Genomic DNA, 26252 nt, shown 5'->3' on the forward strand with positions numbered 1-26252 from the left:
GTTGTGTTTCGTTTGATTGTTTAGTTATCGAATTGGTGACGTGGAAACCCCACACCCGTGAGCCTGCCACATATGGTGGAGAATGCGGGCACTACCCAAGCTCAATAACTAAACAGACACGGAGCATAATGGAAGCCTTAGTGAAGCAACTAGTGGAGACCAACATAGCGCAGCAGGCTATGCATCGGGAGTTGCTGGAGGAACAGCGTCAGCAGACCGCTCTCCTGCGAGCTGAACTCAGCCAGCTAACAGCCGCCCATGCTGCCGTGGCTGCAGGCGCAGCAGTCTCCCATCCTAAACCCAGTATGCTTCTGCTGAAACTAACAGAAGCTGATGACATCGAGGCTTACCTCCAAGCCTTTGAGAGGATGGCGGCTAGGGAGAAATGGCCCCATGAGCAATGGGCCAGCCTGCTAGCACCCTTCCTGTCAGGCGCGGCACAGAAGACCTATCAGGATCTGACGGCTGAACAGGCGACGCATTATGAGGGGCTGAAAAAGGAGATCCTGCGCCGGTATAGTTACACTGATCGGCCGGGCGCAACGGTTCCATGATTGGACGTATGATGCCACAGCGTCCCCCCGATCACAAATGCATGATTTGATTAGGCTGACCAAGAGCTGGCTAACGGCGGAACCACTGACGACCACGCCCCTCGAGAAAGTAGTCATGGATAAATTTCTACGCTCTCTCCCATTTGAAGTTAAGAAGTTGGCAAGCTAAGCTAACCCACAGAGCGCGGATCAGCTGGTGGAGCTGGTGGAAGGTCAGCAGGTGGCTTTGGAGGTCCTGCGCAGCAGACGACCACTGAAGCCGGAACCCTCCACTCGCCTGAAAGAGCGGAAAAGGACGGAGGACCATGCCTGGACCACGACCAAGGATGGAGGGACCCCGATGGTCAGCTCCCCGAGACGACGCCCCTTCCTGAACACAGACGACAGGAAGTGCTACGAGTGTGGTGAGCCGGGACACATCGCCTGGAGCTGTCCAAACCGTGATGTCCAGATGCCTTCGGCCTCAGCCAGTGAGGTAGCCACCGGGCGTCCCTGCGGGTTGCTGATGGCATGCTGGGCGGAGGAAAGTAGTCCTACCCCTGTTACCCCGGTAAGGGCCAATGGAAAGGACACCACAGCACTTTTGGACTCCGGGAGTATGGTGACCCTGATCCGCCCCGACTACGCCCAGTCCCCGAACCTGACTGACACCGTGGCCATCACATGTATACACGGTGAAACTAAGAACTACCCTACCACACTCCTCCACCTACAGACCACAAAGGGACAACACACGGGACCAGCGGGAGTCGTCCCAAACCTGCCGGTCCTTATCGGGAGAGATTCCCCGATGTTCCGTCCACTGTGGGCCAGTATGTCCGGAGACGTGGGGAGACGAGGGAACCAAAAGGGAGGAGGAAGCCGGAGAGGCGGGAGGGACACCAGAAGGGGTGATAGCCAGATGTGTGGATTCCAGGAAGTGGACCCCCAGGCGTCAACAGAACCCCTCTCTGAGGGTGACGCAGATGATGCAAGACTGGAGGAAGGTGAGGCGAGTCTGGACAGCATATTCCCAATGGATCACGAGGTGGCGCCAGAGCCCGCCTCTCTAATGGGCCGGTTTGGGACGGCCCAGTTGGAGGATTCCAACCTGGCCAGCGCTCTCCAGCAGGTGACAGTGGTGGATGGAAAGCCTATCGAGGGGGTAAGTCAGATCACATACCCTCATTTTTCGATAAGGAAGAAATTGCTGTATCAGGTGGTGAAGAAAAACGACGAATGTTTGGAATTGTTGTTGGTGCCCCGACCCTTTGTACAAACTGTCCTGCAGTTGGCGCACTCCCACCTTCTTGGGGCCCACCTAGGGGTGGAGAAGACCTTAGACCGGATCAAGGCACAATTTTACTGGCCTGGTGTGAAGAGGGCAGTGGAAGATTACTGCCGCAGTTGCCCAGAGTGCCAACAGGTGGCACCAAAACCGCACTTTCGCAGCCCCTTAATTCCCCTACCCATCCTTTCAGTCCCTTTCAGCAGGATCGCAATGGACCTGATAGGACCTCTACCCAAGAGCAGCCGAGGTCACCAATACATCCTGGTGATTTTGGATTATGCCACCAGGTACCCAGAAGCCATCCCCCTGCGCACCATGGCTACCAAGGGAATCGCACGGGAGCTAGTCATGCTGTTCTCCCGAGTCGGCATCTCCGACGAGATATTAACCGACCAGGGAACCCCGTTCATGTCGCGAATCATGAAGGATCTCTGCAAGCTAATGAAAATAACCCAGTTGCGCACCTCAGTGTACCACCCGCAGACCGATGGATTGGTGGAAAGATTCAATCGAACCCTAAAGCAGATGCTAAAGAAGGTGATGGAGGCGGACGGGAGGAATTGGGACCAGCTACTACCCTACCTGATGTTCTCGATCCGAGAAGTGCCCCAAGCTTCAACAGGTTTCTCTCCCTTTGAACTCCTGTACGGGAGACGACCCCGAGGACTACTGGACGTGGCTAAAGAAGCCTGGGAACAGCAACCGTCGCCCCATCAAACCATGGTGGAACACGTGGAAGACATGAGAGACCGGATGGCAACCCTGTGGCCCCTGGTACGAGAACACATGCAGGAGGCACAGGATGCCCAAGCGCGGGTGTACAACAGAGGGGCGCAACGAAGAGACTTCCAGCCAGGCGACAAAGTGTTGGTGTTGGTCCCCACCACAGAATGTAAGTTTTTGGCCCAATGGAACGGGCCATATAAGGTCCTTGAGAAGGTGGGTGAAGTTAATTATAGGGTCAGACAGCCGGGGCGTAGGCATCTGACCCAGATTTACCATGTGAATTTGTTAAAAAAATGAAATGCACGTGAGGTACTATACTCTATTCCCCCGAAGAAGGCTACTACAGAGACCAAGCCTGTGGAGGTGCCACTGGGGGAGCAGCCAAGCACAGAAGCAGGAGCTGAGGGAGTTGGTCGGCCAGAACCAGGATGTGTTCTCCAGTGAACCGGGACACACCGATCTGGTACAGCACCACATCATCACTGAACCTGGGAAAAAGGTGAAATTGAGACCCTACCGCATACCAGAAGCGAGGAGAGACGCCATAAGGGACGAGGTAAAAATGATGTTGGAAGCAGGAATCATCGAAGAGTCGAATAGTGAGTGATGCAGCCCCATAGTGTTGGTGCCGAAACCAGACAGCACCATTCGCTTCTGTAATGATTTTAGAAAATCTCAAAGTTCGATGCCTACCCGATGCCCCGAATTGATGAACTAATAGAACGGCTGGGGACTGCCCGGTTTATCAGCACACTTGACCTCACAAAGGGTTATTGGCAGGTGTCCTTAGCTCCCGCGGCGCGGGAGAAAACTGCTTTTGCCACCCCTGACGGGCTGTTCCACTACAGGAAGCTGCCCTTTGGATTGCACGGGGCCCCACCCACCTTCCAGAGGTTGATGGACCAGGTTCTCCGTCCCCATCGTGAGTATGCCGCGGCCTACCTCGACGATATTGTAATCCACGGGAACGAGTGGGAGATCCACCTAAACCAGGTGAATGCAGTGTTACAGGCCTTAAGGGGGGCGTGGCTAACAGCTAACCCAAAAAAATGTCGACTCGGCCTACGGGAGGCTGAGTACCTGGGGTACACGATCGGGAGGGGATGTGTAAAACCCCAGGTGAAGAAAGTGGAGGCGATTCGGGACTGGCCACGCCCCCGCACCAAGAAGCAAGTACGCACGTTTGTGGGGTTGACGAGCTACTACCGGAGATTTGTTCCCAACTTTGCCTCCCGAGCCAGCCCCCTGACGGATCTGACCAGGAGCCATCTGCCCGCCCAGGTGATATGGACCGAGGAGGCGGAGAAAGCCTTCCAGGACTTAAAGGGAGCACTGTGTTCTGGACCCGTGCTGGTGACTCCAAACTTCTCCAAACCACTGGTGGTGCAGACCGATGCGTCCGAAACAGGGGTGGGGGCCGTCCTATCACAGCTACAAGAAGGTGAGGAACACCCAGTCGTATACATTAGCCGGAAGCTGTTACCACGGGAGCAAAGATATTCCACTGTGGAGAAAGAATGTCTAGCGATCAAGTGGGCCCTGGAAACGCTGAAGTATTACTTATTGGGACGGCACTTCACCCTCGTAAAGGACCATGCACCACTGGTTTGGATGTCACGTAATAAGGACAGTAACGCCCGGGTCACCCGCTGGTTCCTATCCTTACAGCCCTTTGCGTTCTCTGTCATCCACAGATCAGGTGCAGCCCATGGAAATGCTGATGCCCTCTCCAGGAGGGATGCTCTAGGGAGCTGGACCGCCCCTCCCTCCCGGTCGGAGCTGAGGGGGGGGGGGGTGTGTGGCAGACGGCAGGGAGAGGTGAGGGGAGTGGTCATTGAGGGCAGATACGTTGCCGCCCGCTGGCTCCACCCCCGAGCCTTATATGGACTTCCTGCCCCAACGAGGCAAGCCTGGGCCTAATTAAGCCATTAAGGGCAGAGGGATAAAAGGGGAAGCGGAGTGCACAAACGGCGCAAAGTACCGTGAGGGAAACGCGTGTTGTGGAGAGTGAGTAAGAGCTAAAAATATCTGTGTGATTACCTGTTGTGACCTGGACTGTTTGACAAACCCCGCTGTGTACCGAACTGTTTTGGCTGAGGACCTGGTTTTTTGGATATCCCTGGATTACGGAAAAGGACAACGAGAACGGATTGTGGACTTTGGATTGGTTGCTGAATTTCCCCTTCCCCTCCTTGTGTAAATTTTCCCTAAATAAATCCCCCAATTTCACTCCAGTTGTGTTTCGTTTGATTGTTTAGTTATCAAATTGGTGACGTGGAAACCCCACACCCGTGAGCCTGCCACATTAGTTAAATTATTTGCTGAATTAGGGATGCAGGTTTGTGCACAATGGTGACCCGACGTCTATGGTGACCCGCATTGTCTAAATAAAAATTTTCTTATATTCTGTGCTTCAATGCAGTTAAACGCATATGGCTGAATGAGTAATTGGACTCAATTAAGACAGCATTAATTGGTTGGAATGAAAACCTGCATACACACGGCCCTCCATGGCAACGAGTTTGACACCACTGACTTATTGTAAAGCGTCTTTAGCCGCGTTTCCACCAAAATTAACCGGAACTTTCAGTCCCAGGAACTACTTTACCAGGAACTAAAAGGTTCCTTCAGCCAATGGTTGTCTGCGTTTCCACCGGGGTCTAAAGTACCGCGAAGATTAGGCAAATTAGCCCACTGACGTTGTCGTCGGTCCATCTGTCATATGATTTCTTCTGTAACCCCATATTACCACCGAAGTAGCCTACATTATTTTCTAATAACCGGGACAGCCCGGAGGGGTTTATTCCAATTATATACAACGGGTTACCAACAATGACTATATATGGTTACTTTTGTATTTATTGATTTTCATATATCCTCTCAAACACATTCATTATGTTTGTATGCGAACATTCGCTTTCATGTCTTGACATCCGAAGCGACAGAATGCATTCACATTTATATGTATAACTGGCAACAACAGCAGAAAACATGCACACGTTGTAAACAATTTGCTGTTTTATTACTTTCTCGTCGTCAATTCCATATAGGCTAATCGCAAAATGACAAGAATAGAACGAAAACTCGGACTTGCGTGAAAATGTAAATTAGTAGTGGTACAGCCACCGTTTGCTTTCCTTCGAAGTTACTGCTAGCCGAGCAGCGAAGTGTGCCCTCCAGATGCGAACCATGCACCATAAATTAGTCCATAGTCTTCCTGGTCTTTTCGTGGAATTGAAAAATGGCAGTAAAATTGAGTAAAATTACGGCAGTCTGAAAAAGCTAAAGGGAAGATTACTAGAATTAACCTGTTATTTTACCCGGACAAAAAGTGCGGAAGGTGATTTCCAGTTTGCTTGTACTGTATCACCAATGTTAATTACGCAGAACTACCACATACCTCACATCTGTATCAAACGTTTTGAGTCAATTACAACGGGCTAACAAAGAAAATCCGGAAGAAAATATTCAGCAACCAAATTAATCCGTTTGAATGTTTTAGTACGTAATATGCTGTCCCAGCACGAATGCTTAGCATTTTATAAAACGAATACTAAAGCAAGAAAAGAGCAGAAGAGCACACGTTATAATTCCAAGACGTTGGCAGGCTATAACCAAAAGTAGGCTACTGCGCCGCATAACATACAAGTTTGATTTGAAGTTATTATGAAAATAAATTGGTTTGCCGCTGCATATTTTCAAACATGGCGGGTAATGGCGGAAAATAAATACAACACAAATGCTACGAGTACTCGACCAATCAGAAATGTTCAGCGCTGCAAGCTCCACCCAAAAGGTTCCTGTACTTTCGGAAAGTACTACCCCCCGAGCAGGAACCTTTTGGGGGGTAAAATAAAGCCCCAGGAACTAAGACCCTAGTTCCTGCGGTGGAAACGCACCGAGTTCCTCAAAAGGTTCCTAGTTCCGGGGTATAGTTCCTGCGGTGGAAACGCGGCTTTTGTGACCCTTTTCTTACTGTGTGCTAGTGAACACCTGGGGCAGTTCATGTTACTGGACAGAGGAATAAGCCATGGATTACAGTGGTAAAATTTAATAACTGAAGTGGGCGGCTAATGAAAACAAACAATGCTGTATACATGCTAAACAGATTTGCTATCAAGAGCTCGGGTTACATCCCATTATTGAGATTAGAGCAACAGAAGCAAGTAAGGATACAGCTAAGCCATCAGGCTATACAGTTACCTAGCCACGATCATATCAGACATGCCTTCCTGCTGTAAGAATGCTAGTGAACACCTGGGGCAGTTCATGTTACTGGACAGAGGAATAAGCCATGGATTACAGTGGTAAAATTTAATAACTGAAGTGGGCGGCTAATGAAAACAAACAATGCTGTATACATGCTAAACAGATTTGCTATCAAGAGCTCGGGTTACATTGTCATGCCCCCGTGTTTCGGTTGTCTTATGGTTTCCCTTGTGTTCCAGTTATTTCTGTTCCGCGTGCCTTATTCCTCACCACGTCTTTGCTCTTCCCCACAGGGTGGGCGTGATCTTTCCCCATGCACTCCCTAATCACTTCCAGCCCTCAGCAATTTTCACACTTGTTTCAGGTCACATTCCTCACACCCTCCCTGATTAATCCCAATCAGCACCAGGCTATAAAGCCACACTTTTTGTTTCTGTCTTTGCCAGATCGTTGATTTGTTGCCCAGCGTCACTCTTTGCAATCGTGTTATATCCTAGCCTTGCACTATTTTCTATACCCCGTTTCCTCTGCACCTTCCTCGGTTTCCTCACCTCGCACTGTTTCCTTGGCCACAGATTGTTTGTTTGTTCATGTACCGTGTTCAGTGTTTCCCTGTCTGTCGTGCCTGCGTGTGGTCTGCGTTGCGTCTTGTTCCGTGTTCCCTGTTCTTCCCAATTACCTCCCCAGCTCTTACCTCCCGATCCAGCCCGTCCTTCGCCGGCCTCCCAGTCCCCAGCCCAGCTCCGCCACCGACACCGGAGAGGTATTCATTCAGCGCCAGCCAGATTCCGGATCTCCCCTCAACACCCCACAGCCCTGCTCCGAGTCAGCCTGGTTCCTGCCACAGTCCGTTCAGCGCCACGCCAAGCCGGACTCCGGACCTCTGCACCTACCCTCACTGTTCCTGTCCCAAGTCTGCCCTGATTCCTACCGTCTGTCTGTACTCCAATAAACCCCTTTTGTATATATCTACTGCTGCCTCTGAGTCCTGCGTTTGGGTCCAGTCCGAGACCAGTTCTTAACATGCATCCCATTATTGAGATTAGAGCAACAGAAGCAAGTAAGGATACAGCTAAGCCATCAGGCTATACAGTTACCTAGCCACGATCATATCAGACATGCCTTCCTGCTGTAAGAATGTAGCATGGCTAAGCAGCACTGATCCATCTGATCACATTCCAAATTCTAGTTCTGTACACACAACAAAGTGAATACTCAGTAGCTGGCCAATAGAAATCTTACTGTACTGGTTCTTCTAGAATTTAGTGCTGCATTCGACATGGTGGACCCTGAACTCACAGTTTCCCTGTGTTGGAGGAGAACTCACTGTGCATTACAATACCAACAGAGTTTGAAATTCATTTAATCAAGAGTTTGAAATTAATTAATCAGTTAACATGTAATTCTCTTAATTTCTCAGAATGGGAATTGAATTGACATCTCAGAAATGTCACCCAATCCAGAGGTCCACAAACCCCTAAAGCAATCACAATGCCATTTATCTAGAAATGGCAATGAATGATACGGTAGAATGGGTTTCCTGTTAATTATGGTTTTAGTAAGGTTTTCTATTTCTAAGGGGGCTTAAGTAGACATAACTATGATTAAACTGTATGTATCACCCTCTGTGACCCTGTAAGTGTCCTAATTTTCCTTCTATCAACATGCATATGTACTGTAGTTACTTGATATGGACTCTTGATCTTTGTGTCTTGTAAACAAACTAGCCCATTCATATATTAATAAAGGTTAATTTTGTTATAAAGATACCTCTCAATTCGGAATCTGTCAAACAATTGAAGCCATAGTTGAAGCTAGAAAACAGTAGACTGTGCGTTCCCAGTCACACATGAAAAATGGGAAATAATCTGTGCATTTGACAGCTGACAATCAACCCTAGAATGGCTAAAATAGCAAATAAAAATAACCATGCTAAGACATATCTATTATGCACTGACAAGCTCTGTCTTTACGCACTTTCGTCTAATTCGTGCACCTTTATCTTTAGTCGTCATTCTAAAATATGTTTGGGATGTTTCTGGGGGTGGAACTCTTTACTGTGTGGGGAGGGGTGGGTGTGGCTACAGAGCCTGTGGTTTGTGAAAAGACAAGCCGACAGGGCTTGTTCAAGAACAGGAGTTTACCTTGAAATTTCTTTTGTTTGGTGGCATCAGCTGAAGTTCGTCAAAAGGATGAAAAGTATTGCTGAGTTGGCTTGTTTTCTGTTGAACCTGTAAAAATGCCTGCAGTGTGAAGCTAGCGACAATAAGGACTTTCACGAGAGTCTGAAAATCTCAAAATAAAAGTCTCAAGAACAAAACCACATAATGGAATTAATTAAGCTATAGCTTATGTTCAACATAATGGAATTAATTAGGCTATAATTTGAATCTGCCTTCTTAATGTTGTTCATGGTCGCTCAATTCACAGGACTAATGTTACCTCTAGCTATGCAGCTAGCTTGTTAGCTGGGGTACTCTGGCTGAGTGGGAGGGGTTGAAGACGGAGGAGGAGACTTCTTTGATTGTAAACACAGGGCCAAAGCAAGACTAAAACATCCTGCATAGTATGCCTTTAAATGACAAGAGCAGTGAGAGGCTAGAGTATCATCAGCTAAAACTTGTGGAAATTAGGCTCCATTCACACCAGATGTGTTTTAACAGCTTGGGGCGCCTTTTAAAATAAAAATCTTTGAGACTGTGGGATTTAGTATGAATTGGATGCACAAAATTAAATTTCAAAGCGATGCATTTTCCTAAAATTTGCAAAGGCAGAAGTACTTGCAGTTACTAACTCTGGGATTCAACAAGGTTCAGGATTTTGGTCAATGCTGACTCAACAGCATTACGCAGATCCTGCAGATTTTTTGGCCACACATTCTCTAATCTTGAATTGTCCAGTTTTGGTCATCATGTGCCCACTGTAGCCTGATCTTCAGGGATGCCCTTCTACTGTTGTTCTGAGGAGCAGGCTATTAGCATTAAAGAGCACATGTACCTAATCATTACCACTAAGTGTATATATGCTGTATAAATGAATGAGTTGGCAATCTTGTTTAAACAGCCAGCAGTTCCGGACCTTACATTGCCTGACAAGCATCAAGTTTTTTTTTTTTCTACATTTCCTCTTCCTAATAGAAAGTAAAATCGCTTCCTTTATACATTTTTTTTGTTTGTTTTGCTCTAACCATAATTGTCTGTTTCAAAAAGGGGGGCGGTTGATTGATTGTTATATAGATTATATGACTGATCAGTATGTAGTCCAAACTGCATTTTTATTTTTTTTAAATTTATTTCTTGTGATGGCCAGGTCTAGGGCCATCCTTGATAAATGATCACTTTCAGAAAGAGTCCACGGAGACAGAGCTGGCAGATATCTCTCAGTACTTTCCTATGAGCGTATCACAAAACACTGTTTATAGTGGTAGGACAGCTTCCAGCACTTATAGTAACCTTGAGATTATTTTTCCGTTACAGATGAATCCCATTCTAAAATGGTTTTCTGAAGCATTAAATAAAGTTCAGCTCTGCGGTGGTGGTTTCCTCACTTCAACAGTCAGGCAGCTAATGACTCACAGGGAGCAGCAGCATAAAGCTTGCTTATATCTGTCTAGGCCTTGTCAGGTCACAAGGTTTGCCGGATTACATATACAGCAATATACAATTTAAAGCCAAATGTTTTCACATAATTTGATATTCAAAACTTTGAAAAGCATGCGATAAACTATGCAGTGAAAGTTTTTCAGCTTTATGGCTTCAGTTCTCAAAGACATTTTGCTACATTGATTGGATTCTGTTTTGTAAAACCACATTTCTTAACCCCTCAAGTCCCGAGGTTTATTAGCATTCGTTCAGTTCAGGCATATAGTATACAATATATAGTATTTCACACCTCTTACACTATTGAGGTTCCAAAAAAATTCTGAAAAATTATAATGAAGTCCCCAAAAAGGCCTTTGGGTGCACACATGGGTAACTGGATAGTATAGTCTACAGTTGTTTTTCAACTTTGTATTGCACAATTTTGTAAAAACGGTTAATTTAGCCATTACTGTAGTAAATGTTAATGCAGGTAATGTTGACATATTCCTCATCACTGTCATATCAGTTAGACGACAATCTTTTTATTGAATGCCTCCCTTTTTCTTTTAATCACATTTTTTCCTGGGATAAATTTATATTTAGCTATTGTGAACATTTATTTTCTTGAAGAATGGAAAAATCATCCTGAGCTCAGCTAGTAGAAATGGTAAACAATGCAATTTTAATGTAGGCAGGTTTTCATAAGAATGTAAATGACCTCTTTCAGAATTTCAGGATGCATTGTGGGGCACTCTGTTCATCCTTACCCATAACTACTGGAAAGTTCCCTCACTGATATTGCCTGGGAAATATTTGGTTTCCCCAGTAACAGGAACATAACTTCTTTGCAGTCGTGTCTGTAGTACAATGAAAAGATCATCTGGCCGAGACAAATCGCAAGCTGCATATGTCCTTCCGTTGCTGAGGAGCTCTCCGAGTGCATAATGCATAATCTCCGAGCTCCATAATGTTTGGGACAAAGACATTTTTTTTTCCTTTTTTGGTTTGGTTCTGTACTCCACAATCTTACAATTGTAGTCAAACAGTTCACATGTGATTAAAGTACACATTCTCAGCAGTGCCTAGTATTTTGTTACATATCCTTTGCATGGATTGACTGCTTGAAGTCTGTGACTCATAGACATCACCAGGTGGTGAGTATCTTCTCTGGTGATGCTCTGCCAGGCCTGTACTGCAGCAGAGGCATGGGAAGCGGGGGGACATGTCCTCCAATATTGGGAACACTTAAACACTAAGGGTGTGCATGAAGAGAAGAGAAAACAAACTAGTTTATCAGTGAGTAGTTGTGTTGAGGCCTAAAACACTCCAGAAATCACAAGTTAAGTGGCATAATGAGATTTTATATTTCCTTTTCTGTTGCAATGAATTACAGGGCCTGAAGCTCCCTGTGCCACAAATCCAAAAAGGTGGGGGTTGGGGGGGGGGCATAAAAAAAACACGATTTACATTCTCAATGTAATGTATTAAAACGTTGACAGGGCAAAAGGGATTCACAAGATGCTGCATTAGAAACTCAATTTCTGTGATGAATTGCCTGGAGCCACTGAATCACAAACTGCCCCCCCCTGCCACCACCACCACCACCACCACCAAACCCCCCTCCATGGCTCAGAAGTTTTTTTGTCCAAATCTTCTTAAACCTCTCTCCTAATCTGCTGGATGTGAGAGGGTGAAAGGATTTCTGGACTAAAAAGGCATTCGTTCCCCATCTTGTTGTGCTTCGCATTTGTAAATGCTGGGTCAGTAATATTTAAAAAATCGCTTTGCGTACCCTTTCCTCCACCATTATGGTTTACTTACTGATATCCTTTTCTGCCAGCTCTCTGCCAGCTCTCTGCTTTTAGCTCTGGTTTTTCCCCCAAACCAGCGCTAAAAGCTGCCACCTCAGTGTAGTAAATCCAAATACTGTATTGGCAGTTAAGTGTTATTATCCAAGTTTTCACAAATTTTAGTTGACCATAGAAAACCACTTCAATTGCCTTATTTTATACATAATCTGAATAATTTGAATTTATTTAGTTATTTGCATAGAAATAATACTAATATTATACATAAATGAAGGTAGCTCCTTTGATTTATATTTCATCATTTAACATTAATTATTTTTGGCTTAGCCAGTGTCATTTCTCCGTCATCATGATGTGTGCAAAGATATATCTTTCTCAATAGATGCCAGAATAGAAGTTGTAGCAGAATTGTGACTGCTGTGGTCAGTATAATCTAGGATTTCATTTATGAAAGGCCAATCTAATAGACGTGACAAAGCCTTTCTTGCTCTGCATATAATGTGAAGTCCAAATATAAGTCCTGAAAATACACAAGGGCAACACTAGGGATACGACAACACAGTCTACTGCAGTGTCCATCACAACTTTTACTTGTCACTGGAGCACAAGTAAATACATGGCATAGCGGGGGATTCAAGACTTTGTTCAATAGCAGTATTAATGATGGAGCGTAGGAAGCATCACATCTCTAAGATACCTCGTGCCTGTTCAAAACCAGCAATACAACTTTGTCTGTATCACTGTCCCAGCAGGAGCACAGTGCCTCGGGGAATCAAGCAGAGGTCAGGATCACAGGCACATCGTGGGCTTGCATGCACAGTTGTCTGTCACTGAGATCCTCTCCCGAAATGCCTCCTATCGCGAACATCAGTTTGTCATATTAGAATAACAATGTGCAGCGAATAAAAGTGAAGGAGAATCAAAATATAAAAAGTAACTGAAATGGGGAAGATAAATAAAGTACATAATAGGAGATGGCGGGTATTCTCTCACACATGGACTATCTGCGCATTGTTCTTTGTGGCATGTCTTTGATATGGTTGAACGCGCTGTCCTGCGTGATTGTGATTCCTCCTCATTGTTCCCCTTGATTTACAGCATATGCACAATGCTGTAATATCACTCCGGGTTTACGCGGGCTGAATGTGGTGTGAATGTTCTTAAGTAATGCAAACAGAGCCTTTTGTTTGTGAGCTTGATTGCAAGAAGTAAGGAGGCTTCTAGCTGTCATCCAAATAAATAAAGGCACTTCAATGTAGCCTTAACACTGGAGTATAATGAAAAGGGGGAAAACCAGATTTAGTTCACGACTGTTCCTTTTCAAAAAGCCCTGCATTAAAGGAAATCCAAATATTCTAGCATTACTAGGGGATGATAATGTAAAATCAACTTAATATCACCACAATGCGGTGTGTGACAGTTTTCCATAATGCGCTCTCCCAGGATTAGGCATTCATTAAACAGGTTTGCCATGCAAAGCTACTGTCAGATATTTGTCACAAGTAGAAGAGGAAAAAAACCCTGCTCCAATTAACACCTTCAGTCTTATTATCGGACCAGCTTAATCTGCGTCACATGAGTTACTACCCTCTGGATTTCAGGACATACAATTTTACATTCCTTTTGTGAAAACAAAACAAAAAGAGAGAAACAAAAGATCCAATGTATAAATGTTCAGATTTATCAAATGGAAATCAGTTGGCATTCAAATATTGTCCTAAATGTTGGCAATTGCGTTAAGAACGTTCACACAGACATTTCTTTTTTTAAAGGCTTAGCTCCACTGTTTTCTTCAAATTGCATTTGAAAAATGGATAAAACACTGTTTGCACAGTAAACCTGTACTTGGAAGCCTTTACATTCCATATGTTTGCAAGGTACTTCTAAACATGTCAAATTTGTTAGGATTATGTAACCCAAAAGTGATATATACTCACATTAAATTTAACCTTTGATTCACTAAAAACCCACATCTAACGAAGAACACTCACCATAATAGATCATTAGATGGTGCCCTTCATGAGTAAGGATAATAAAATGAAGTAGAATTTTCTATTTTAGATTATTGGGTATTTTGTTTTGTTATAACCAATTTGTTAAAAATGTGTTTTGGTATTTGGAACTATGTAATGTAATGTAATAATGTAACTATAAAATAAATGACTCTTTTTCACATTTCAAAAGGTATTCACTTTGCCTTATAATAACAGGGAACAATGAAATGTACTTAAATTATGATAACCTTTCTGATTAAATTGTCATCATTTTCCCGCCAAATTTCAATATTCAATAAGGTGGTGTGTGTGTGTGTGTGTGCATGTATATATATATATATATATATATATATATATATACTGTGTAAGCATAAGCAAGCATCAAACTTACCTATTTAGCCATTACATTAATCCATAAATTACCATACATTTTCAAATGATAATTCTCAGAATTCTGAGGCACATCTCAGCTTCCAGCCTGTAGTCTTTCAAACCCAAGTAATATGGTCCTGTATAGCCTCCTCTAGTGTTATCTATGTGACACTGCACATCTCCAGAAAATCATGTCAGGAAGTGCAGTGAAAATTCTTGGATGCATCAAATGACTACTACACCTCTGCTGTTTTACGTTCTGTTCTGGACAGCAACCAAAGGATGTACACAGTAAAATCTGAAAAAGAATGAAAAAGAGTGAAGAGCAAATATTCTACACCTATTCAGGGTAAGTGTTGTAACACATTTCTCTTTATTTGCATACAGCCCTATGTAGGTAGATAGTCTTTCTTTGAAACTGTTTTGTAAGATTGAACAGAACACAATTCCCAGGGGATTCATTCTAAGGCATATCATTTTTTTTCTTTTTTATCTATATATAAGTGCTTGAACTATTTCATTGAAAGCATGATACGTCTGTTTTTAAAACAAACAACAACAAAAAATCCTTATTGGATTTCATACTTGACACAATTCACCTATATCTGTGTTAATTTTAGTGAACCTATTTTATGATTGTCAAATTGGTTGGGTTGATCAGTAGAACTGTTTTTCCTATAATTAAATATGATTCTTATGTATACTTTCAGAGTGCTCCCACAGCATGTTATTTAATATAATTTTTTTGTATTTCATTTTTATTCTTCCTTACTAATATGGTATTATAGAAGGCCTACATGCAAATAATTATATGCGTATGGCTTACAGCTCATGTATTTGCTACTTGATGAAATGTTTAAGAGAATAAATACAATGAATGTGTGGTTCAGTTCTGATTTAATTTAGAGAGGAATAGGTCAAAGGTTATCAGTACCAAATACTGATTGTCGCAGTTGCAGATTCATTTGTTTAAAAATTGTTTAATGCCCCCCTACTGGCAGGACTTATTGTTGTTGAAAAGTACAAAAAGCTAATTTTACACCATTATTAATTTGTTTGTATAATATATGTAGGTTTACACAGTGAGCTGCTCCATAATGTTTGGGACAAAGGCATTTTTTCATACCCTTTAATGAAAGCTCAGAATCTGCACTTTAACTGCAGGTGGATTGTTTGCTTACAAATCTAAAATTGTGGAGCACAGAGCCAAATAAAGAAAAAAATGTGTTTGTCCTAAAGATTATGGATCTCACTGTATATATACTTAAGATATAAGCAATTACATGCTGCGCTTATATCTTGATCTGAAAATTAGGATACGCTTGCACACTGCAAGCGTATCCTAAGGAGTTTACTGTGCTCAAGTCCAGGAGTTAACCAGCCTAGTTTATAGAGCTGTCAAAAAACTAAAACTAAGGTAATTGGTTGGAACACAAACCAGCATGCACACCGGCCCCCCAGGACCAGAGTCGTGCACCCCTGTTATAGAGGAATACATGGCATGGCAGGGCGGTGATCAGCCTGAGGCAGAATGCTGAGGGCCGTGAGCTTCCCTGAAGTGGCATATGAAGTGCCATATGCTCTTGTATAAACACTGGCACGGAGTGCTTTATATCTATCATACAATGGCTACAACTTAAATGCGTGTAAAAAAAATTAATAAAACAATATTTTTGTCACTTTAATCAAGTACAAAACTAAAACCATTATGTAAACATCTGTCACTCATCTAGTTCCTCTGGAAATGGTAGATGGTGCTAGTTCAGATTCTAAAGAGTTGTCTATATCACTGGGCCATCAGCTAGCAAAATGTAAGAAAAGACATTCAACAATGGAAAATAGAACATACGTTAATTAACTATTGGTATGATGGCTATTGTGAGCAGACAGTGAGCTGTGTCATTTACTATAATCCACATAACTATGCTATGTCAATATTTCCAAACTTAATAAATACTGTACCACTGACCGCAAAAAAAAAAAAAAGGTTTAAGTAGATGTAATGTGTTGCAACTAAGATATTTGTTGGAAAAAAATGCTTTTTATCATGAGCTTTTTGTTATGAGCGACATAGCTCAGGAGGTAAGACCAATTGTCTGGCAGTCGGAGGGTTGCCGGTTCAAACCCCGCCCTGGGCGTGTTGAAGTGTCCTTGAGCAAGACACCTAACCCCCAACTGCTCTGGCGAATGAGAGGCATCAATTGTAAAGCGCTATATAAATGCAGTCCATTTACCATTTATCCGCATATTTAACCTTAACTATTGGCTTTGTGAATCAACTGTTATAATGTGTTGCTATGGTTATGTTTACTTTTATTTTGGGGTTTCTACACTTACAATTTTCACATAGCGATTTAGAAGTGTAATGAGGCGAAGAACCAAGATTACCGTGGTAATACACAAACATAATGGACAGCTGTCAACCAATCAGAATTTTTTGTATTTATCCAAGCAATGGTACAACTTTTTTGTGTTATTGTTGGTAGAAATTGGAAAAGAATGTTTGTACTTTCATTTGTTCGATAAATGTGGATGTAAACTGTGGAGTACAGAACCAAATTCACCCCCCCCCCTCCAAAAAAAAGGCTTTCTCCCAAACATTATGGAGCTCACAGGAGGTCCATCCATAGAGGACACGGAGGATCATTGAACCACCATTTTTTGGAAGCTAAAATATCACAGAGATGAATACATGCCTGCACTATGGCTTAGAGTTGCTTGCACTAACTGGAGAAAACTAGAAAAACTAAAGTTTCACTAATTGTGACGGGTGGTCGGTACACGTCCCCTTATCAGGTAATGCTATAGCTAGGCGACTTCCAACATATTTGCCGGTGCAGCAAAGACTTGTGAAAGTACTGAAAAAAACAACCACAAGAGGATAACAAAGACATTTTTTATACATAATGAGGAATAGCGTGTTACCAAAACATATTATTTTTTCATATGGATGCAAATAAGTTTACATGTCTTTTGCATGAACCCAGTCGATAATAGGTACTCAAACTTTAGTGTCAAATTCACTCCTTTGCCAAGGTCCTCCAATGATGAATAACAAAAATAACCATGTTGTCTTCTTGCCCTACCACCCTCAATTTAAAAATTACAATTTAAAAAATATAATATTAAAAAAAACCTATAATTTTGCACAGCTATTGTATAACAAGCTCCTCTCTCTACTAGCTATAACAAGATTATGCTAGCTAATGTTAGCAGTGTTAAGACACTTTGCCAACTTCTCCAAATAAATAACAGAATAACTCCTACAACCTCTCCTTCTTGCGCTCTTCAATTAAAAAATTTCAACTAAAAAAAATCTATAAATTTGCTATATTTTATCACAAGCTTCTCTCTGTCTGTAACTATCGTTCATGAAATCTCCCGTCAAGACACTTGATCAACCCCTCGCATGTAGGCTACTTTAATTGGATGTAAAGTATGTCATTTTGTTTGATGGCTGATTGGTTGGGACAACATCATTTTTAGGAAGGACGTCAGTTGTCATTTTTGCAAAGTAAAAGATAGGAGAGGAGAAGCTGCAGTAACGAGGTTACGTTTCAATGGATGCTTATGGAGGCTTGGGGAGGACGAATGGCCATCGTCCTTCCTGCTGCATTTTTCCTTTGCACTAGAGGCCGCTGTTGAGTTTCCAACATTGGCAAGAGCGGTTTTGTGTATCCTATGTATATATATAGTTTTCTTTTAGATTAATATTTCTATTTCTCTTCAGTGTTTTTTTATTTATTTTTGCTATCATTTATAAAGGGAAGGTCGTGTGGGTATTTTCAGGAAACTTTAATCTGTTTTGCAGTTGGACCATGTGGGACCCAGCCTTGTCCTGCTGTCACCCCTAGAAGTCCTCCCTGTGGTAAATATAGTTGTGTTTTTGTGCAATTCCGTATCAGCAAAGGGAGGACAGCCCCAATATTCATCACATTCCTGGCACAAAAATTTGCAGAAAAATAATCTCTAAACAATTCTGTGTTTTCTTTTATAGCCCAATAATGTCATTGCATTTTTCTTTTCATTTAATCAGGAAGTAAATAAGTGAGAAATGCGCTCAGTTGACTTATTATGTGGGGCAACACATTGGTGTAAATGTGTTGTTTATAGCACAATGACAAATTCTAAAAATACTTTACAAAAAGAACTTATGTTTATTATTATGGTTATTGTTATTATATATTAACACTTGATGTTTAAACTTGATTGACATAGTATTACTCATTATTGTACATGTGTAGTGAATGGCTGTGATTATCCTAAAAGTGAACTCAGCCCTTTTGAGGAGGAATGGTCATTAAGCATAATGCCTTTTTTTTTGCCACAGAACCCCAACCGTCTCTTACCCGTGCTGACTCTCAAATCAAGGCCCCGGATTCCCAAGGTATTTATTCCAGCACCTTCTCTATCAAAGTATTGCTCATAATGACAGACAGTGACTTCATGTGTGTTACTAGACACCCTCTGGTCACGTAGCTGGGGTTTGATTACAGCGCTGGTTGTTTCCAAAAATAATTTGCGCGTTGTCATGGGGGTTGTAGGGTTTTAAAAAATATCATGAAGAGGAAAAGTGGACAGGCCAGGCGGTCAGACGCATCTTTAACAGGGAGTTATTGATTTCTACCTCCCAGAGGGAAGTGGGGAACCCTGGACAGTGTGACACACAGAAAAAGGGGTTATTGGGGGGGGGGGGGGGGGGGGGTCATTACTAGAAGCTGTGTTGTTACTAGAAGACAGTTTGTGTTGACTTTTCAAGGAGCGCTTAACAAAGAACATTCCGCCACTGCAGTTTGTGGCACTAATTGCAGCCGAGAGAAAAAAAGTTGTCTATCTGGCACGCGAGACAGTTCATTGCAATTGCAGTCAGGCTTTCAATGGTTTTCAGCCTCTGCCTCTCAGTCCTCAAAGTGTCTGTCTCTCCCTTGTCCGATGTGAGCAGCCAGCGAGCCTTAAGCACTGGACAGATTGAGAGGTCTGGACTGTACTGCTCTTTTGATACATCCAAGTGTGCGGATCTCTTTTTTGTCCATCAGTCATCACAGTGAAAACAACACAAGGAATTTACAGTCAAACAGAACACCCCTCAAGTTCTGTAGTTTCGAAGAGTCTTCCCTAAAATGAGTAATTCCACGATATTGACTTTAAAGTATGTGCACATTGCAATCAGATGTGGATAGATGAAAGTCAGGGAGTCTGAATTCCGATTGTGTGATTTACCTCCTGATAACCTTATTAAATTCATACCATCAATTGCGATCGACCAGTCAATTGCAGAGGCTATGCTGGTCGATTGGGTGTCATTTTAAAAAACGCACCACTTCTATTTCTTATCATTTTCATTCCTCTTCTGTACGGCTTCTGTCTGACAAACAGATGCAGTTGATTGACAAATGTGGCCAATCAGCTGCTTTTGACTCTTTTGCATTAAGCACACCCATTAATGATATAGACACAATTGAGAACTCAAAATTGTGTGGCATGGCCACATGAATGTCTAATATTATGTGATATTTACGCTGTAACTTTGCCAAGGCATTGGGGTGCACAGTGGTCATGGTGACATGATAAATCTTGTCCACTTTAGGCAGGGAATTTCACTTTCAATATCTGACAGATAATGGTGTTTTAAATATAAAACTGGGATTTTTCTTTGTCCAGATATGATACTGGTCAACAATTTTACTGTTATGCCAATACGGGTACAGTTCAACTAGATTATGGAAATAGTTCAACTACACACATGGTAGGCTAATGGAAAATGTAGTTAAGCTAGTAGCTGTGACCAACACTAGATATAGAACACTACACAAAAAACTAATTTTGGATAGTGGTTGCATATTAAGTAAATGGTAATGGTAAATGGACTGCATTTATATAGCGCTTTTATCCGAAGTGCTTTACAATTGATGCCTCTCATTCGCCAGAGCAGTTAGGGATTAGGTGTCTTGCTCAAGGACAGTTCGACATGCCCAGGGCGGGGTTTGAACCGGCAACCCTCCGACTGCCAGACAATCGGTCTTACCTCCTGAGCTATATCGCCCCTAAGTAGATTTAAAAAGGAAATTTGTCAATTTACTAAAATACTATTTAGATTTGCTTAATGAAATCATGGACAGTGGTTGCGTGTAATTAAGTAGCCTATATGCCATGTTTGTCATAGCCTACTTGATAATACTTTGTGCAACCACTGTCCAAGGATTTATTTTTTTGAGTGTAGATATGACATAGGGAAAAGCTATGCTCAGTTCGCTATTTATCTATGCTATTGTAGTTAGCAAGCTATGGGCTTGTAATGTCTGGTCCGAGTAATTGATGGGAGAATCTGACTGGAAGTTCGTAATGAAATTTGTCACCTGGTCCGTTGATAACATTGTGCTGGCCATTGGAAAATTAAAATGTAAGTCAAAAAAGCTTGGGCATCTCTGTAAGGAGCAACATACTGTATAACATCCTATTTTTTTGGGGGACTAGCCATTTAAATACCTAATAGACTAAGAGATTATTGTCTGATGTCGTTCTTCAATGGAGGCTAAAGGCGGTGAGGTAAAATCTGTTGTAACAACAGGCTGTTAGAAAGGGTTTCAAATTTCCTCTTGGCCCAACAGTGCCGTGTTCCTAATCCCATTGAGCAGCACTGGATTACGGTGAAGAAAGCGGCCAGTTGCCTCGTGAAGTGACTGAGACATGCCAGCTGAAAGGAGAGCACACTGCAGTGGATCAGGGCCAGGCTCACAATGCCAGGGCCCTGTGTGTGTCCGCATGTACGCCTCTGTCAGAGCAAGCTACAAACACTGAGGAGAGGCACCATCGGCGTCCATTTTTCTACTCTGTGACCAATGGGGATATAGCCTACTGCGTCCTCTGAGATAGGATCTCAACCTTTTGACCTGTGTCATCATTTTCTTGTAAATCGGTGATGTCTGTGGAGATAGGTGGGTTTCTGTCCTTCATTTCAAATCAGGTCTTGCACAGAACCTTTCACTGTGTAGGAACTTGACTAATCGAATGTGGATAAGTTTATAATCAAAAGCCGCATCAAAGACCACCTGGAACATGAATCCTGGAAGAAAGAGACTTCCCAGAGAAGAATGTGTATTTCTTATTTTCCCATTGAAAACAAGTTTGATGATCAAATAATTTTCCATGTTCCTTCAGCAACAATTTGAAGCAAATGCTCAATTTTATTGACTTCATTTTATGTATTGTCTAGGTGCTGATTGCTGATGCTTGCAACAGTTCATACACTTGCTGATCTGGAAACATGCTCCCATACATGCTTGTTGATTTAGTGGATCATTTGATAAAAGTCTCAGACTATTTTTAGTTACTTTCGAAAAACTGGGAATTGTGTATTAGTGTGAAGCACGATTTAGATGTACACTTTGGCTTTTCTCATAGATTTTCTAGAATGTCGGGACATTCTTTTTCATTGAGAAGAATCAGAAAGCGGCACACGAGAGAACACGGTCCGAATGGCACTCAGGATCCTCAAGCCAAACGCTTGATTAGCTCACGTATGGAGGTTTTTCATAATGTCACCCGGCCACGGCAATTACGTGCTGGAGGGGCCGCTGTCTGTTATTATTGGCTCGCGTAAATGCTCGCATGCAAGAAAATAAAAGAGGGAAACAGTAAATAAAAGCATCTCGGAGAAACCTACAATTGTGTGTGCAAGTATGAAGAACATTGAATATGAAGCAAAGGGGAAAATATTACCATTTGAAATGGACACAGCTGTTGTCTGCTAATTACATGTCCTTGAAAGGAAGAGGGTAGGTTTTTTTTTCTCCCTGTGCAACAATGGGCCCTTTTAGTGTGCTTCTGTGTCCTTGCTGTTTAGGCCTTCCTTCCCACACTGCTCAAGGAAACCAAGAGGCCCTTTCAGTCTGATAGGTTATACTGATTTACCATTTGATTTATTTTGAGCCACTGCCGAGTTAATGCCGTGTTGAAGGGGTAATCAATTGTGAAATCTCTTTTCCTAGCATGGACAGCTCTGGTAATAGTTCAAATGTATCTACATTAAGGCATCAAAATGTTTAACTCTGACTATACTTTGTGTTCTGTTTTAGAATTTTTTTTTAGCATATATGTGAGATGAAAAAAAAAGTTTTTGAAATAGGGTGCAGTGACAACTCATCCAGGAAGTCGCGAAAGATTCCACAAGAACACCCAAAGAACTGCAGGCCTCTCTAGCCTCAGCTAAGGTCAGTGTTCATGGCTCCACAATCACAGAGAGATTGGGCCAAAATGGAATTGATGAGAGGGCAGCAAGGTGGAAGCAACTGCTAACCAAGAGAAACATCATTGCTTGTCTCACATTTGCAAAAAGGCACCTGGATGATCCCCAAGCCTTTTGGGATAATGTTCTAAGGACAGATAAGTAAAAAGTGGAACTTTTTGGATGACGTGGGTCCCATTATGTCTGGCATAAAAAGCAAATGCAGAACTTCACAGTAAGAACATCATACCAACAGTCAAACGTGGTGGTGGTAGTGTGATATTGTGGGGAACCTGGATGACTTGGCTCCAAATATTTCACAGAGGACACCTTGCTATTGATGTAGCTTTTCAGTACATCAGTTCAATATACGAAAAAATGTGTTAAGACCAATGTCTTGGCAACATCATAGAATTGCAGACCAAATAAGGAATGCAGAGAAACGGGTCTGAAAAGTGTCTTCAGATCAGCTTCCTTCCCTTTGCTAAAGTCCGGTCCTTGTGAATTTGTAAAGATATTAAAACTCTTGGGTTTCCAAAGGACAACCTTGAGACCACACATTATTCCTGCCGTCATTTCAGGAGGCTTGAGGGAAGTAATTGAACAAAAGTAGTGAAAAGATAGGTGTCTTTATAAAGTTTAACATCTTCATTTGTGCATGAAAAGCCCAATGTCATCGCAAAACTAACGTTATTTCAAAGAGCAAAATTTAACAAAGATATCTAAAGGTTATATTTGTAAGGATGAAAACTGATTTTGGTAAGATTTTTGTTTGCTACATGATAAATAACACCTGCCGGAACTCTTCTTATGCTGCATGTAGTCTTCTGTATGGAGAATGCCCTTCAGAATATAAGATGGGTGTCTGCTGAAAATACTCTTTGTATTGGTTATTTTCATTCTTACTGTTTTGAAATGCCAGTGATTTTCTATGATAGGTGTTGCATTGACAGTATATATCCATGTCTTACTTTTTTGAAGATGTGAAAATGCACCTTTTTAGTGTTTCTTCCATTTCATTGACATTTAAGCAAAACGCTAATATTATTAATTCATTTTCTTTTTATTGTTGAATCATTTTCTTCTAGATTTAATGTTCCATGTTTGTGACTTCATGGTCAAAAGGTTAATGAGAATCTGAGTCCATCCCAAGAAAGTAATTTCACCATTATTGATGATGTTTCGATTATTTGTACATAAGAGCACTAGCGTAGACAGTGTAATCAATTGTAGGGAGAAGTTGTTTAATCCCTGTACAGTAGGTCTCAGAAATGGTTTAATTAAGAGGATTTTTTTCCCATTTAAACCATGCACACACAGTGTATTCTATTTGTTAGTCACATTACCCCATAGCCAGAAGATGTCAATGTTAATGGTTTACCCTCCTAAAAAGGCAGGACATAGCAACTGTAGTTACTTTCTGTCATTTGAATTGCTTTTAGTTGCAATAATACAGTATATTAGTTTCAAAACACATTTCATTTTTTACTACCAAAGTTTGTTTTTTGTCTGCACAGTGATGTGGTGACATATTCTTAGTATTGTAGTATTGTAAATAAAATTCATTCATAAAATGTGAGAATTACTTTATTGCATTTGTGAGGCAAAGCCTATTGTAATTAGTCTGTCATTTCTACTGTGGCATGAGCTACATGAGGGTATTACTTTGCATAGCTTGTGGTCATTTGACCACAATAATATAGTACACATACTATTGGAATCATTAACAAATTATAAAGTGCTATCATACAAATGTTCCAGTCTGATAGTCCCTAATTTCAAAGGTCATAGCATGTGTTAGCCCTGACTATCCCATTTAACATATGTGTTCACATTAGGTTCAGTCACAGTATATGTTTACATTGATTTCTAGAATTGGGGTATGTGCACATTAGGCTTGTCACGGTGTTCACCTTAACACATGCCATATGCTACTTGAGCCTACACTGGTGTAGTTACCTCCACACTGTCAATGTCCGTATTTTGCACTTACAATTTAAGAATGAAATAAAAGTAAATAATAAAGGTATATTTCCGGAGCTTAAATGTTGGTATTATAAATTAATATAAGCAAAATATATAGCCTAAATGTCCTTATGACTGATGAATGACAACACTAAAGGAGTTGGTGAAGGGAAATTTTTTAAAAAGTGCTGATTTTGCGGGCAGGTCTTCCCTTCACGGGGGTATTTCACAAACTGCACATAGTATAACCCGGAACCCTCCAAAATCTGGAACATAGACTCAAGTAAAAAGAGCTGTTCCAGGTTTTACTCAGCACAGTTATCCAGCTAACCCTGCTTCGTGAAAACACCCAGGTCATGCAACAGCTGTCTAGCAGAGTTGTAAATTAGATTGTAGGCCTACTATGTAGTAATCATTGACTATATAAAAGTAGCCTAAGTCTAGTAATAGCCCAAGCCTAATTGACCATTCTTGATGCTGCTGGTTGTGTATCAAATTACAAGTCTCCGTCTTCAGGTCACACAAGCAGATGTGTGATAGTCTGACATGGTGGAGAATTTAATTCCCCAAAAAATGTGACTTCTCAAATAGGCCTATTTTGCTGAGCTGAAAATTGATAGGGGATACTTTCCCTTAAACTATTTTTTTCGACCTGCTTTCAGTCATTTTCCTTGTTAGACAGCCTTTATTGCAGTTTCTGCTGAAGACTAACATGGTAGTTATGTGGAGTGGTGTACCTTTTTTCGTAAAGTGTAATTATGGTGATTATAAAGGGTTTTTCTAAAATGAATTTATTGTTTAATCTCCCTAGTATATCATGTGAATAAGGAAGCTATGTGTTTACCTACCAATGGGTTATTCAGATCATTGGCACACTTGCTAATCAAGGAAAATGAATGAAAACAGGTTGAGACCAATGATCAGTTTAAAGTGAAGTTTTCTGCTGTCCATTTTCAGATCGACAGCTGCTACTGGTCACCAAAGTTAATAGTACTTCTTGTCTATTTGTTTTACTTTAGGTTTACACTTTTTATAACTCAGGGCAGTTTTTTTCATATTTTGTAGGGCTGTTTATTTTGGCTACGTTATTGCAAGGCTGACAACTTTATTAGGCCATTTTTGTTAAGTCTGGGTCAGTTTTTTTAATTGACAATTGACAAACTTCATAATTACTGGACAGATGGATATGATGTATTAACATTTTACATAACAACCTACACTGCAGTGATATTGTAATCCTTGTAAAAATATATATATTATAAGCCACTACAAGTGATCATTGATTGCTGATGAACTGCTTAAGTTATAAACATATATATTTATGATTTTATTATAAAACATTGCAAGTTATTGTCAGCATTAAGTACACATAGATATTCATTTAACCTATGCAAGAACAACACACATTTTCTAAATTCTTTTGGCTTAACAAAAGAATTCAATTAAACAGCAGATTATCGCATATGATCATTCCAACAAAATATCCACGAGTGACCAGTGACCATCCATACTTGATTTTAACCCTTGAGAACCCAGTAGAATACAATAA

The 26252-nt window shown here is 41.7% G+C and overlaps 1 long non-coding RNA gene across 2 annotated transcripts in view; it reads left to right on the forward strand.

The window, feature by feature from the left end:
- The first annotated feature begins 14716 nt into the window (after positions 1–14716).
- Positions 14717–26252, forward strand: part of LOC118226311 — a 68465-nt gene continuing 56929 nt past the window's right edge. Inside the window, exons 1-4 of one of the 2 annotated variants that reach the window (XR_004765019.1) lie at positions 14717–14863; positions 18326–18382; positions 18845–18901; positions 21123–21959. This is a non-coding gene — a long non-coding RNA (uncharacterized LOC118226311). Of the gene's footprint in view, positions 14864–18325; positions 18383–18844; positions 18902–21122; positions 21960–26252 lie in introns of those variants that run through there. The other variant, XR_004765018.1, reaches the window with a different exon arrangement.

This window comes from Anguilla anguilla, chromosome 4 (genome assembly GCF_013347855.1).
Source record: "Anguilla anguilla isolate fAngAng1 chromosome 4, fAngAng1.pri, whole genome shotgun sequence".
Classification (NCBI taxonomy): domain Eukaryota; kingdom Metazoa; phylum Chordata; class Actinopteri; order Anguilliformes; family Anguillidae; genus Anguilla; species Anguilla anguilla.